This window comes from Lingula anatina, chromosome 5, assembly GCF_051362555.1.
Source record: "Lingula anatina isolate TDL-2025a chromosome 5, LinAna3.0, whole genome shotgun sequence".
NCBI lineage: Eukaryota > Metazoa > Brachiopoda > Lingulata > Lingulida > Lingulidae > Lingula > Lingula anatina.
In genome coordinates, this window is record NC_141771.1 from 18,568,482 (window position 1) to 18,583,519 (window position 15,038).

The 15,038-nt window shown below is 38.5% G+C and overlaps 2 long non-coding RNA genes across 2 annotated transcripts; both read left to right on the forward strand.

The window, feature by feature from the left end:
* The first annotated feature begins 2,204 nt into the window (after window positions 1-2,204).
* Window positions 2,205-6,079, forward strand: LOC106171283 (uncharacterized). Its single transcript, XR_015334639.1, has 3 exons — window positions 2,205-2,671; window positions 4,334-4,420; window positions 5,452-6,079. It is a non-coding gene; the product is annotated as an uncharacterized LOC106171283 (long non-coding RNA).
* Window positions 6,080-11,165: 5,086 nt separating this feature from the next.
* Window positions 11,166-13,686, forward strand: LOC147761785 (uncharacterized). Its single transcript, XR_015334640.1, has 2 exons — window positions 11,166-11,470; window positions 12,980-13,686. It is a non-coding gene; the product is annotated as an uncharacterized LOC147761785 (long non-coding RNA).
* Window positions 13,687-15,038: the final 1,352 nt, after the last annotated feature.

Genomic DNA, 15,038 nt, shown 5'->3' on the forward strand with positions numbered 1-15,038 from the left:
GGGAATGAGCCAATACACAGTTTGCAGCTGTGTATTCCTTTATTTTAGCAGCACTTTTTTGCTGTTTTTTCTTTTCGCCCTCTCACATAAGTTTCGGGGTCTCCACAGGCTGTCACCCAAAAAATTAAATCAGAGTGACTTCAGCACAGCATCAGGTGGCTTTTCTTGGCTAGAATGACGTTATGCGGCACCCACAGCCTCGCTTTAGGCTAGGTTGATCGCGATCAGGTTAACACTACTGTTGACATACTGTAGATCATCTGCTTGTTGAGAAAATTAGTATTTTTTAACGGATTCCAAGGTTACCCTTTTTTCGAAATGGCCACTCGGTTTTGGTTGCTGACAACACAAAATCAAAACTTTTAGTAGCATCAGGAAACAGCACAATGTTTTCAAGTCCTGCTTTCTGTAGCCCTACCGTCACTTCACCTTTTTTTTTAGTAGTAAAGTGAAGAATTTCTCCTCAACAACACAAAAACTGACCTTTTCCAACAATCCAACACGACAATGGTTATGACGTCATAAGAGGTAGCAACGTCATGGACCGCCGCGGTTGCTGTAACGTTAGTTACAATAACACAACTTTAGACTACGGAGGTGTAGAATCTCAAGTGGTGATTATATTTACCTTAATTTACAGTAGTATGGATGAGGTGAAATCGGGTGTAGGCCGATTTGGACGCATTCAAATACTGACATTGACTGGTATGTCTGTCTCAACAACGATTGCGATTTAACTATCACACCAAACGCAATCTTAACACATTTTTATCTCTACCTTGGGTCAGTTTTGTTCCCTTAAAAATAATTTATTCATCAATGATAAGATTTGATATACAAAATGAAAACTAAGTATTACCATAAACAACAATGAAAACATCGAACAAGCTCCACTTATGGTTCATGAATAATATAACACACAGTATAATGAGAGATCAAGTTCCAATCCATTTATTCAGTATTTTAGGCCTAGAAGCAAGAAGTACATCACAATTAAAAATACATTAATTATTTGCAGTCTATCAGCTTAAAAAACACACCTGACATTTTGGCTATATTTTTGTCATATACTGTATTAGAGATAAAATTGCCTTTTTCAGGTCTGAAATGCTTTCTCATTTTAACATTGCAACATTTTTTGCAAAATTTCTGATATTTTATATAAAAAAATAACCATTATTTTCAAACGGCCCACATACACATATGATATGTACGGATAGCTTAGTGAATTACATTTGAAAATGCACTTCCGGAAAGCTTTTGGTCCGCGGATGCGAAACCGACCTCTCCCCCCCCCCCCTCAAATTGGCGTGGGGTTCGGGACTTGCTGAAGGGCCCCGAAATTTTTTGGTATTTTAGAGGTCGAACGGTGCCATTTGGTACGGTTTAGAACTATGATTCAGCTAGTCAAAATTCTAATTACAAGAGGAGACCAGAAATGGCGTGTACACATGTTTTCTTGGGTCAAAAACGAAAATCTTAGGTTTCACATATACATTTAAAAGGTTCTAAATCTAAAATTAAGATTGTTTTCGAAAATACATGGCGTCATCAGCATGATCATGAAAATAACTAAGTAGAGAGAGAGAGAAAGAGAGAGAGATGGTTGAGTTTGTCCATGGACAATAAACACGAAAGAGGGATATCCATCAGGGGCGGATCCAGGTTTATTTGAAGGGGGGGGGGGGGGGGGGGGTCCGCGGATGCGAAACCGACCCCTCCCCTCCCCTCAACTTGGCGTGGGGTTCGGGACTTGCTGAAGGGCCCCGAAATTTTTTGGTATTTTAGAGGGCGAACGGTGCCATTTGGTACGGTTTAGAACTATGATTCAGCTAGTCAAAATTCTAATTACAAGAGGGGACCAGAAATCGAAGGGGGGGGGGGGGGGATTTAGGACCCCCTGACCCCCCCTCTAAATCCGCCGCTGTCCATACACCCGTAGGGAATATTTCGGCTGTAAGATAAAAATACCCCTACCCTTACCTGCCACTAGTGGGATGTACACATTCAACAAAACCAGCTCACTTTTCCAGAGCGTACTCACTTTTTTGATCAGCTTCAATATGCTGAATACTTCAAAAAACCTCCGCTTCCGATTATTTAAATATTTTATGAGACTTTACGGAAAGTCATGCAGCTCCGTGTGCTTTCAACAGACGTCATGTTTTCGTCATTAACGATTCATTTGTTATGCAGACCGCATATATCTATTTTCACGTCAACGGAGAGCAACGGAGGGTTTTGTTTGTACTATAAAAACTTAAAAATATTATATATTGGGATATTACGCATGAATAAGGGTTAAAATCAAAACCCATTTTGATCAGCCTCCAGTTTTTTTATTGGGTAGTATTATAACTTTGTGGCTATGGAGTTTTTTCCGGTGCGAGGGAGGTTTTTCATCAGCATCTAGTACTTAAATGGATGTGGTAGATTTGGAATGTACGACTTCCCCCAAGAAGAAGGACAGGAGACATACAGTTCCAAAATCGTTATTATATTTTTTTAATACTTGAGTTTGAAAAAAAAAAAGAAATACGCTAAGGTACTCAAACTGAAATCGTTTGCCAGCGAGATACCCACACCGTAGGAAGTTTCAGTAACCGAAGAAGATAGAACAAGAAAATACCAAGACCAAACAAAGCCGACGAAAACATCCAAAAATAACAAGGTAGGTGTGTTTCAAAGCTCCGCCTTATTTAATTTTGGCATGTTATCATTTTCAAAACTTATGGATATAGCGAAGGATGCAGTGTATTGGCAATTTTTTTTTCCAAAATATTAAACAAGATGAAATCTGAAAAAAAAGACAATCGTTGTAAATACCAAATACGAGAGGAAAAAAGAACACAGTATCGGTTTCATTATAATTCTAAATATACCAGATGTTTCTGGGCTCATGACGGCACTCAAACTGAAACCGGTTTGGGTCTGTCCGATTTCAGTGGCGGATTTAGAAGAGGGGAGGTGTCCGGGGAGGTGGGGGGTGGCTGACCCCACCCTTCGATTTCTGAAAAAAATCACACCAATGTGTTTCTTTCTATCATCTGTTCTTCCTTTCTCTTGAAATTAGAATTTTGACTAGCTGAATCATAGTTCTAAAGCATACCAAATGCCACTGTCCGCCCTCTAAAATACCCAAAATTTTCGAGGCAATTTAGCGGACCCTGAACCCCAAGGGGGGGGGAGGGTCGGCTTCGCATCCGCGGCCTGTCATTACTATAATAACCGGACCCCCCTTCAAATAATCCTAGATGCACCACTGGATTTGGAGCAATATTTTGAAGTTATGTTGTTGGATAAGAATCAGTTTGGATAAGATTCAGTGAATATTTGAAGAAAAAAGAATCAAATGCACGAGAGTTCAGGTCTTATAAAATTATTTCTTTGAAAGAACTGTCAAACTTGCACTGTTGCATAAAACGTTTACTGCGACAGAAAAAAACGCATATTTCAATATATCAAACCAATGTGTATTCCACAAGAATATAACCATCGGATAATAATTGTGTTTTGGCATAGCATTTGTTCCTGGTATCCAAGCCTTAACGTAATTTCAGTGGTTTTCAGTGGCTTTTGTTACTGCCATTATAATGCTGAATAGGAGATCTATCCACATTATATTTATTATCCCACTGCTGTCCCCTTGGGTTTCGTACCACCATTAAGTTTTGAGATTATCTAAATCAATATAATGGAAATTTGAATAATTCATATAAAATAAATATCGGATACATAGATCAGGATTTGTCGCAACCATACTGACTATAAACAGCAAGCTTCTCCCATAGTACAGTGTGTAGTTGCGTGGTGATAAGCTATTATTAACATAGATTGGCATTTCTTTTATTTTAAATGCTGTCGTCAGCAGAGGTAATACGATGCAAAAGCGGTTATTATATTATCACCCTTAAACGCACCAATTAGGCCGCATTCAGCGCTGAAAGCTAGCAAACGAACAATATCTTTCTCTGAAACAGGAAGTCTACCCTCCATTTAGTTATAATTTAGGGTTAGCCTGACTTAAGTGGGTCAAAATCTAGGGGGAGGCTTACCTGTACAAATGAATGGGAAGCGGACTCTCTGTTATGGGGAACTCTCTGCCACGTTACACCGGCCTCGCTACTTCTTGCCCTGGAGGTCCCAAATCACGGCCTGCCGTTGGTGCTGGGTTCTTTTTTTTTCTCCAGGGTGTGACCGATCCAGCCACCCCACTCCCCTTCTCCTTAAAAATCTGCTTGGCAACTGGTTTTAAAAAACCGCCTACAGTAGTACTATATCCCTGTCAGATTTTATATGTACTAATATTTTATCGTTATTATTTATTTACCAGGTCGGGTATCTTTTCCACAATTGTTGACGACAATGGCCAGTTTAAAAATGACGATTATAACATATGCAATACTGCTGTTCATTGCAGGTAAGTTTTGGCGATAATCTCCACCTTTCTTTGGTTTTTCCATTCTTTGATTTTTTTCTCATTTGCCCTCTTAGTCATTTTTTTCTTTCTCTCTGTATTTGCTTTGTAACCTTACCATAAATTAACCTTCTCCCAAATTCTTCCTCTATTTCTCAATTTATTTTTCTTCATCGCCTGCTTCATTTGTCTTTTTTCTGTCGAAATAGCACGGCGACTTTGAGATCAACTATCTCATCAAGCATTACATAAAGCATAACATCATTTGTGACACCATAATTCTGTATTTTGCATGCATTTAAACGTTGTCATAATTATCGGTCGCGAAAAGTAAGCATTACATGCTTAACTTACGAAAACTGCCATTACATGAAGTTATTGTATAAATTAGTGTATTCTGCCCGAGTTTATTCGTCGATGAATATGGCGACGGACCGCTTCTTATTTCTTTTTTGCTTCCTTCCACCCTTTCTTCCTTTGCTTCCTTCCTCCGTTTCTTTCTTTCTATCATCTGTTCTTCCTTTCTCTTTTTCCTACCGTTCTTTCTTTCTTACCTTCGTTGTTGTGTAAAGGGGAATTTTTTTGTTTCTTGTACTAATAGCTCTCTTACTATTTCTAATTCTACTACTACTACTACTACTACTACTACTTCTACTACCACTACTACTAGTACTACTACTACTACCACTACCACTACCACTACTACTACCACTACCACTACTACTACCACTACTACTACTACTTCTACTGCTACTACTACCACTACTTCTACTACTACTACTACTACTACTACTACTACTACTTCTCATTTTCACTCACTTCCTTGCTTCTTTCCTACTTATATTCCTTGTCTTCATCCTCATCCTCCCCTCCTACTCCGCACTAATAGATGTTGCTAGGTCCCCGCAGCGACGGCGCGTGCGTTGGGGGGGAGACCATCAGGGTATTAAAGACATCACTTTTTGAGTCGGCCATAGTTAGTCCGCAGGTTATCTGTTCTGAATGAGCTCTTAATTTCCTCTTTCATTGACCAGGTAACATCAGCGCTATGAGCGTCATGCATGAGGGTCTGCTCTACCAATGCCAGCTGGTCCAGAGGGTTTTACAACAACAGCTACCATGGGCTTATCCGATGAGAAGAAAAACAAGGAGTGGTTATTACAGGCCGCGCAGGCTTTGCAGATGTCCATTAGAAATTCCAAACTATGGAAAGAGCAGAGCAACCCTTAAATGCTTGAAGGCAGGGAGATCTAACTGTCATGGTTTTTAATCCGTCCCAACGCGTCGGACTTTGTTCAAGGCAGGGACGCGTTTGGCTTCCGCTTTATACTGAAGAGGTGGGCTTACTTGTAAATGTATTATTACTAAGTATCGGGAGCACGTGTTTGTGTCACGTCACGTGCTTTACAAAATAAGTATACAAACATGGAAGTAGAACTGGAAGAATAATGTGCACTTAAGTCACGTCACAGAGGTCAGAATGACCCTAGCTAACTACTTAGTTTATTTGAGTTTTCAGCCCAATCAAGTTTTTCTTACCATTTAAAAGATGATATTCTGCTTCATTCAGACAGGCTCAGAATGTCTTATTAAGACTGTTAAAAATATCAATTTATATCTGAAAAATTAATAATAAGCTTTCAGACACAAACCAAATGTAAACCCTCAAGTTTGTTCTAGGAAGATAATGCTTTTTTAACTTTAATGTGACAAAAAAAGAATAAATACTTCTGTGACTCTTTTGTTTGGTTTTCATAGATTTCATTATCGTTTTTAAATTGTCTTTTTTTATTCCAACTCCCGGTGGGAAAAAAAGTGATAATTTGCTATTTATAGCTCAAGTCAAATGTAAACCAAGAAAAATTAACAAGACGTGCATGGCGGCTGACATTACCCCAGTGTTATATGGAACTGGATTTATGAACAAATAATATATTAAAATTCTGTTTTCTTAGGACGCATTCACAACAGTGGACTAACTAGTCCGAGGGTCAAATATGGCGACCCACTACAAAGCTTGTCGTCTTATCCGCTAATAGATGCTGAATAGTGGATCGGCCATATTTGACTCTCGGACTATAGTAAGTCCACTGTTCTAAAATGCGGCCTTATATGAAAAACTAAATCTACTCACTATGTTAAATACTTAAAGCCAAATTTTATCTAGAAGTTAATGAACTGAAAAAAGTGAAATTTTAATAATCAGTGATATGTTGAAAATAAAAATTGGACAATAATTACGCTTAAACAAAGTAAATGATTACCGAAAGAGGGGGATGCAGCTAGCACACACACTGTGCATCTTCAAGTAAAAAGAAAGCATTTATTTAAAAAAACTCTTCTTTGTCATTTTTATTAAGTTATCTTTTGATAGGGTGATTACATTTAGAAGAGCAATATCCTTCATCTACAATACTGCACCACTATACATTTGACCGTAATCCGCAATTAAAATAAAAACAAATCAGAATAGTTATTTAGATCACAGCATTACTATCAAAACACATTCTTATTTAGTCTTTTTATTTCCAATAATTATACATGGTCTTCAATTAATGTCTTTTACTGCAAAGAAGTTCATCGGGTATTCGATGGACGTACGATCCTAAAATCCGTGCGTCCGGTTGTGGCCGAGGCATAAATTGGGAATGAGCCAATACACAGTTTGCAGCTGTGTATTCCTTTATTTTAGCAGCACTTTTTTGCTGTTTTTTCTTTTCGCCCTCTCACATAAGTTTCGGGGTCTCCACAGGATGTCACCCAAAAAATTAAATTAGAGTGGCTTCAGCAGAGCATCAGGTGGCTTTTCTTGGCTAGAATGACGTTATGCGGCACCCACAGCCTCGCTTTAGGCTAGGTTGATCGCGATCAGGTTAACACTACTGTTGACATACTGTAGATCATCTGCTTGTTGAGAAAATTAGTATTTTTTAACGGAATCCAAGGTTACCCTTTTTTCGAAATGGCCACTCGGTTTTGGTTGCTGACAACACAAAATCGAAACTTTCAGTAACATCAGGAAACAGCACAATGTTTTCAAGTCCTGCTTTCTGTAGCCCTACCAACACTTCACCTTTTTTTAGTAGTAAAGAGAAGAATTTCTCCTCAACAACACAAAAACTGACCTTTTCCAACAATCCAACACGACAATGGTTATGACGTCATAAGAGGTAGCAACGTCATGGACCGCCGCGGTTGCTGTAACGTTAGTTACAATAACACAACTTTAGACTACGGAGGTGTAGAATCTCAAGTGGTGATTATATTTACCTTAATTTACAGTAGTATGGATGAGGTGAAATCGGGTGTAGGCCGATTTGGTCGCATTCAATTACTGACATTGACTGGTATGTCTGTCTCAACAACGATTGCGATTTAACTATCACACCAAACGCAATCTTAACACATTTTTATCTCTACCTTGGGTCAGTTTTGTTCCCTTAAAAATAATTTATTCATCAATGATAAGATTTGATATACAAAATGAAAACTAAGTATTACCATACACAACAATGAAAACATCGAACAAGCTCCACTTATGGTTCATGAATAATATAACACACAGTATAATGAGAGATCAAGTTCCAATCCATTTATTCAGTATTTTAGGCCTAGAAGCAAGAAGTACATCACAATTAAAAATACATTAATTATTTGCAGTCTATCAGCTTAAAAAACACACCCGACATTTTGGCTATATTTTTGTCATATACTGTATTAGAGATAAAATTGCCTTTTTCAGGTCTGAAATGCTTTCTCATTTTAACACTGCAACATTTTTTGCAAAATTTCTGATATTTTATATAAAAAAATAACCATTATTTTCAAACGGCCCACATACACATATGATATGTACGGATAGCTTAGTGAATTACATTTGAAAATGCACTTACGGAAAGCTTTTGGTCCGCGGATGCGAAACCGACCTCTCCCCCCCCCCCCCTCAAATTGGCGTGGGGTTCGGGACTTGCTGAAGGGCCCCGAAATTTTTTGGTATTTTAGAGGGCGAACGGTGCCATTTGGTACGGTTTAGAACTATGATTCAGCTAGTCAAAATTCTAATTACATGAGGAGACCAGAATTGGCGTGTACACATGTTTTCGTGGGTCAAAAACGAAAATCTTAGGTTTCACATATACATTTAAAAGGTTCTAAATCTAAAATTAAGATTGTTTTAGAAAATACATGGCGTCATCAGCATGATCATGAAAATAACTAAGTAGAGAGAGAGAGAGAGAGAGAGAGAGAGAGATGGTTGAGTTTGTCCATGGACAATAAACACGAAAGAGGGATATCCATCAGGGGCGGATCCAGGGTTATTTGAAGGGGGGGGGGGGTCCGCGGATGCGAAACCGACCCCTCCCCTCCCCTCAACTTGGCGTGGGGTTCAGGACTTGCAGAAGGGCCCCGAAATTTTTTGGTATTTTAGAGGGCGAACGGTGCCATTTGGTACGGTTTAGAACTATGCTTCAGCTAGTCAAAATTCTAATTACAAGAGGGGACCAGAAATCGAAGGGGGGGGGGGAGGGAGGACCCCCTGACCCCCCCTCTAAATCCGCCGCTGTCCATACACCCGTAGGGAATATTTCGGCTGTAAGATAAAAATACCCCTACCCTTACCTGCCACTAGTGGGATGTACACATTCAACAAAACCAGCTCACTTTTCCAGAGCGTACTCACTTTTTTGATCAGCTTCAATATGCTGAATACTTCAAAAACCTCCGCTTCCGATTATTTAAATATTTTATGAGACTTTACGGAAAGTCATGCAGCTCCGTGTGCTTTCAACAGACGTCATGTTTTCGTCATTAACGATTCATTTGTTATGCAGACCGCATATATCTATTTTCACGTCAACGGAGAGCAACGGAGGGTTTTGTTTGTACTATAAAAACTTAAAAATATTATATATTGGGATATTACGCATGAATAAGGGTTAAAATCAAAACCCATTTTGATCAGCCTCCAGTTTTTTTATTGGGTAGTATTATAACTTTGTGGCTATGAAGTTTTTTCCGGTGCGAGGGAGGTTTTTCATCAGCATCTAGTACTTAAATGGATGTGGTAGATTTGGAATGTACGACTTCCCCCAAGAAGAAGGACAGGAGACATACAGTTCCAAAATCGTTATTATATTTTTTTAATACTTGAGTTTGAAAAAAAAAGAAGAAATACGCTAAGGTACTCAAACTGAAATCGTTTGCCAGCGAGATACCCACACCGTAGGAAGTTTCAGTAACCGAAGAAGATAAAACAAGAAAATACAAAGACCATACAAAGCCGACGAAAACATCCAAAAATAACAAGGTAGGTGTGTTTCAAAGCTCCGCTTTATTTAATTTTGGCATGTTATCATTTTCAAAACTTATGGATATAGCGAAGGATGCAGTGTATAGGCAATTTTTTTTCCAAAATATTAAACAAGATGAAATCTAAAAAAAAGACAATCGTTGTAAATACCAAATACGAGAGGAAAAAAGAACACAGTATCGGTTTCATTATAATTCTAAATATACCAGATGTTTCTGGGCTCATGACGGGACTCAAACTGAAACCGGTTTGGGTCTGTGTGATTTCAGTGGCGGATTTAGAAGAGGGGAGGTGTCCGGGGAGGGGGGGCTGACCCCACCCTTCGATTTCTGAAAAAAATCACACCAATGTGTTTCTTTCTATCATCTGTTCTTCCTTTCTCTTGAAATTACAATTTTGACTAGCTGAATCACAGTTCTAAAGCATACCAAATGCCACCGTCCGCCCTCTAAAATACCCAAAATTTTCGAGGCAATTTAGCGGACCCTGAACCCCAAGGGGGGGGGGAGGGTCGGCTTCGCATCCGCGGCCTGTCATTACTATAATAACCGGACCCCCCTTCAAATAATCCTAGTTGCACCACTGGATTTGAAGCAATATTTTGAAGTTATGTTGTTGGATAAGAATCAGTTTGGATAAGATTCAGTGAATATTTGAAGAAAAAAAGAATCAAATGCACGAGAGTTCAGGTCTTATAAAATTATTTCTTTGAAAGAACTGTCACACTTGCACTGTAGTATAAAACGTTTACTGCGACAGAAAAAGAACGCATATTTCAATATATCAAACCAAAGTGTGTTCCACAAGAATATAACCATCGGGTAATAATTGTGTTTTGGCATAGCATTTGTTCCTGGTATCCAAGCCTTAACGTAATTTCAGTGTTTTTCAGTGGCTTTTGTTACTGCCATTATAATGCTGAATAGGAGATCTATCCACATTATATTTATATTCCCACTGCTGTCCCCTCGGGTTTCGTACCACCATTAAGTTTTGAGATTATCTAAATCATTATAATGGAAATTTGAATAATTCATATAAAATAAATACCGGGTACATAGATCAGGATTTGTCGCAACCATACTGACTATAAACAGCAAGCTTCTCCCATAGTACAGTGTGTAGTTGCGTGGTGATAAGCTATTATTAACATAGATTGGCATTTCTTTTATTTTAAATGCTGTCGTCAGCAGAGATAATACGATGCAAAAGCGGTTATTATATTATCACCCTTAAACGCACCAATTAGGCCGCATTCAGCGCTGAAAGCTAGCAAACGAACAATATTTTTCTCTGAAACAGGAAGTCTACCCTCCATTTAGTTATAATTTAGGGTTAGCCTCACCTAAGTGGGTCAAAATCTAGGGGGACGCTTACCTGTACAAATGAATGGGAAGCGGACTCTCTGTTATGGGGAACTCTCTGCCACGTTACACCGGCCTCGCTACTTCTTGCCCTGGAGGTCCCAAATCACGGCCTGCCGTTGGTGCTGGGTTCTTTTTTTTTCTCCAGGGTGTGTCCGATCCAGCCACCCCCCTCCCCTTCTCCTCAAAAATCTGCTTGGCCACTGGTTTTAAAAAACCGCCTACAGTAGTACTATATCCCTGTCAGATTTTATATGTACTAATATTTTATCGTTATTATTTTTTTACCAGGTCGGGTATCTTTTCCACAATTGTTGACGACAATGGCCAGTTTAAAAATGACGATTATAACATATGCAATACTGCTGTTCATTGCAGGTAAGTTTTGGCGATTATCTCCACCTTTCTTTGGATTTTCCATTCTTTGATTTTTTCTCATTTGCCCTCTTAGTCATTTTTTTCTTTCTCTCTGTATTTGCTTTGTAACCTTACCATAAATTAACCTTCTCCCAAATTCTTCCTCTATTTCTCAATTTATTTTTCTTCATCGGCTGCTTCATTTTTCTTTTTTCTGTCGAAATAGCACGGCGACTTTGAGATCAAATATCTCATCAAGCATTACATAAAGCATAACATCATTTGTGACACCATAATTCTGTATTTTGCATGCATTTAAACGTTGTCATAATTATCGGTCGCGAAAAGTAAGCATTACATGCTTAACTTATGAAAACTGCCATTATATGAAGTTATTGTATAAATTAGTGTATTCTGCCCGAGTTTATTCGTCGATGAAAATGGCGACAGGGCCGCTTCTTATTTCTTTTTTGCTTCCACCCTTTCTTCCTTTGCTTCCTTCCTCCGTTTCTTTCTTTCTATCATCTGTTCTTCCTTTCTCTTTTTCCTACCGTTCTTTCTTTCTTACCTTCGTTGTTGTGTAAAGGGGATTTTTTTTGTTTCTTGTGCTAATAGCTCTCTCACTATTTCTAATTCTACTACAACTACTACTACTACTACTACCATTACCACCACTACCACTACCACTACTACTGCTACTACTACCACTACCACTACTACTACTACTACTACTACTACCACTACTACTACTACCACTACCATTACCACTACTACTACTACTACCACTACTACTACTACTACTACCACTACCACTACCACTACCACTACTACTACTACTACTACTACTACTACTACTACTACTACTACTACCACTACTACTACTACCACTACTACTACTACTACTACTACTACTACTACCACCACCACTACTACTACTACTACTACTACTACCACCACTACTACTACTACCACTACTACTACTACTACTACTACTACTACTACTACTACTACTACTACCACCACTACTACTAGTACTACTACTACTGCTACCACTACCACTATTACTACTACTACCACTACTACTACTACTACTACTACTACTACCACTACCACTGCTACTAGTACTACTACCACTACTACTACTACTACTACTACTACTACCACTACCACTGCTACTAGTACTACTACTACTACTACTACTACTACTACTACTACCACTACCACTACTACCACTACTACTACTTCTACTACCACTACCACTACTACTACTACTACTACTACTACTACTACTACTTCTCGTTTTCACTTACTTCCTTGCTTCTTTCCTACTTATATTCCTTGTCTTCATCCTCATCCTCCCCTCCTACTCCGCACTAATAGATGTTGCTAGGTCCCCGCAGCGACGGCGCGTGCGTTGGGGGGGAGACCATCAGGGTATTAAAGGCATCACTTTTTGAGTGGGGTCGGCCATAATTAGTCCGCGGATTATCTGTTCTGAATGCGCTCTTAATTTTCTCTTTCATTAACCAGGTAACATCAGCGCTATGAGCGTCATGCATGAGGGTCTGCTCTACCAATGCCAGCTGGTCCAGAGGGTTTTACGACAACAGCTACCATGGGCTTATCCGATGAGAAGAAAAACAAGGAGTGGTTATAACAGGCCGCGCAGGCTTTGCAGATGTCCATTAGAAACTCCAAACTATGGAAAGAGCAGAGCAACCCTTAAATGCTTGAAGGCAGGGAGATCTAACTGTCATGGTTTTTAATCCGTCCCAACGCGTCGGACTTTGTTCAAGGCAGGGACGCGTTTGACTTCCGCTTTATTCTGAAGTGGTGGGCTTGCATATAAATGTATTATTACTAAGTATCGGGAGCACGTGTTTGTGTCACGTCACGTGTTTTACAAAATTAGTATACAAACATGGAAGTAGAACTGGAAGAATACTGTGCACTTAAGTCACGTTACAGAGGTCAGAATGACCCTAGCTAACTACTTTGTTTATTTGAGTTTTCAGCCCAATCAAGTTTTTCTTTCCATTTAAAAGATTGATATTCTGTTTCATTCCGACAGGCTTAGAATGTCTAGGACTGTTAAAATATCAATTTATATCAGAGAAATTAAAAATAAGCTGTCAGACACACAACATGTAAATCTTCAAGTCTGTTCTAGAAAGATAATGCTTTTTTTACTTTAATATGACAAAAATAAAGAGTAAATACTTGTGTGATTCTTTTAATTGGTTTTCATAGATTTCATTATTGTTTCAAATTATCTTTTTTATTCCAACTCGCGGTGGAAAAAAGTGATAATTTGCTACTTATAGCTCAGGTCAAAAGTAAAAACCAAGAAAAATTAACAGGTCGTACATGGCGGATGATATTACTCCAGTGTTATATGGAACTGAATTTATGAACAAATAATATATTACAATTCTGTTTTCTAAGGACGCATTCACATCAGTGGACTAACTAGTCCGAGGGTCAAATATGGCGACCCACTACAAAGCTTGTCGTCTTATCCGCTAATAGATGCTGAATAGTGGATCGGCCATATTTGACACTCGGACTAGTAAGTCCACTGTTCTGAGTGCGGCCCTATATGAAAAACTCAATTTACTGCCTATGTTAAATATATAAAGCCAAAATTTATCTAGAAGTTAATGAACTGAAAAAAGTGAAATTTTAGTAATCAGCGATGTTTCTTTTACATGTATGTTGAAAAGAAAAAATGGACAATAATTACGCTTAAACAAAAAGTTAACGATTACCGATAAATGAATGCTATCATTTCAACTCACGGGAAGATAATTTCTTGTCGTTTCTAAAACGGAAGGGGGTGGTGTAGCCAGCACACACACACACACACACACACACACACACACAGTGCATCTTCAAGTAAATGGAAACCATATATATATATAAATATACCTTCTTTGTCAAATTTATTTAGTTATCTTTTGATAGGGTGATTACATTTAGAAGAGCAATATCCTTCATCTACAATACTGCATCACCAAGCATTTCACCGCAATCCTTCAAACGTGAAATATATGACTTGTGAGTAAAGAAGTGAGGGGTATTAATAATAGTTTCGATACAAAGCCGCGATTTTTCTTACTAAAGAAGTTGCATATTGGGGAATAAATTCAACAAAACTTTCTCAAATGAATCCTCTCTAGTTCTTTTATTCAATTTTGCATCAAAAAACCATATCGGAATGCTTATTTAGATCACAGCAGTACTGTCCAAACACATTCATATTTAGTCTTTTTATTTCCAATAATTATACATGGTCTTCATTTAATGTCATTTACCGCAATGAAGTTCAGCGGGTTTTTGATGGACGTACGATCCTAAAATTCGTGCGTCAGGTTGTGGCCGAGGACATAATTTGGAATGAGCCCTAAGGGTTGTGTTTAAGGGAAGATTGGAGAGAAAATAATGGCAGACTGGAGAGCGAGTCGAAAATAAAATAAAATAAATAAAAGCAGGCAATAAGGAAGCATTCACATCAAAAAAGAGCCGAGGTCTAGTAAGGCCGCGACCTAAATATGGCGGACTTACATTAAAGCCATTAATGGTCTCTACG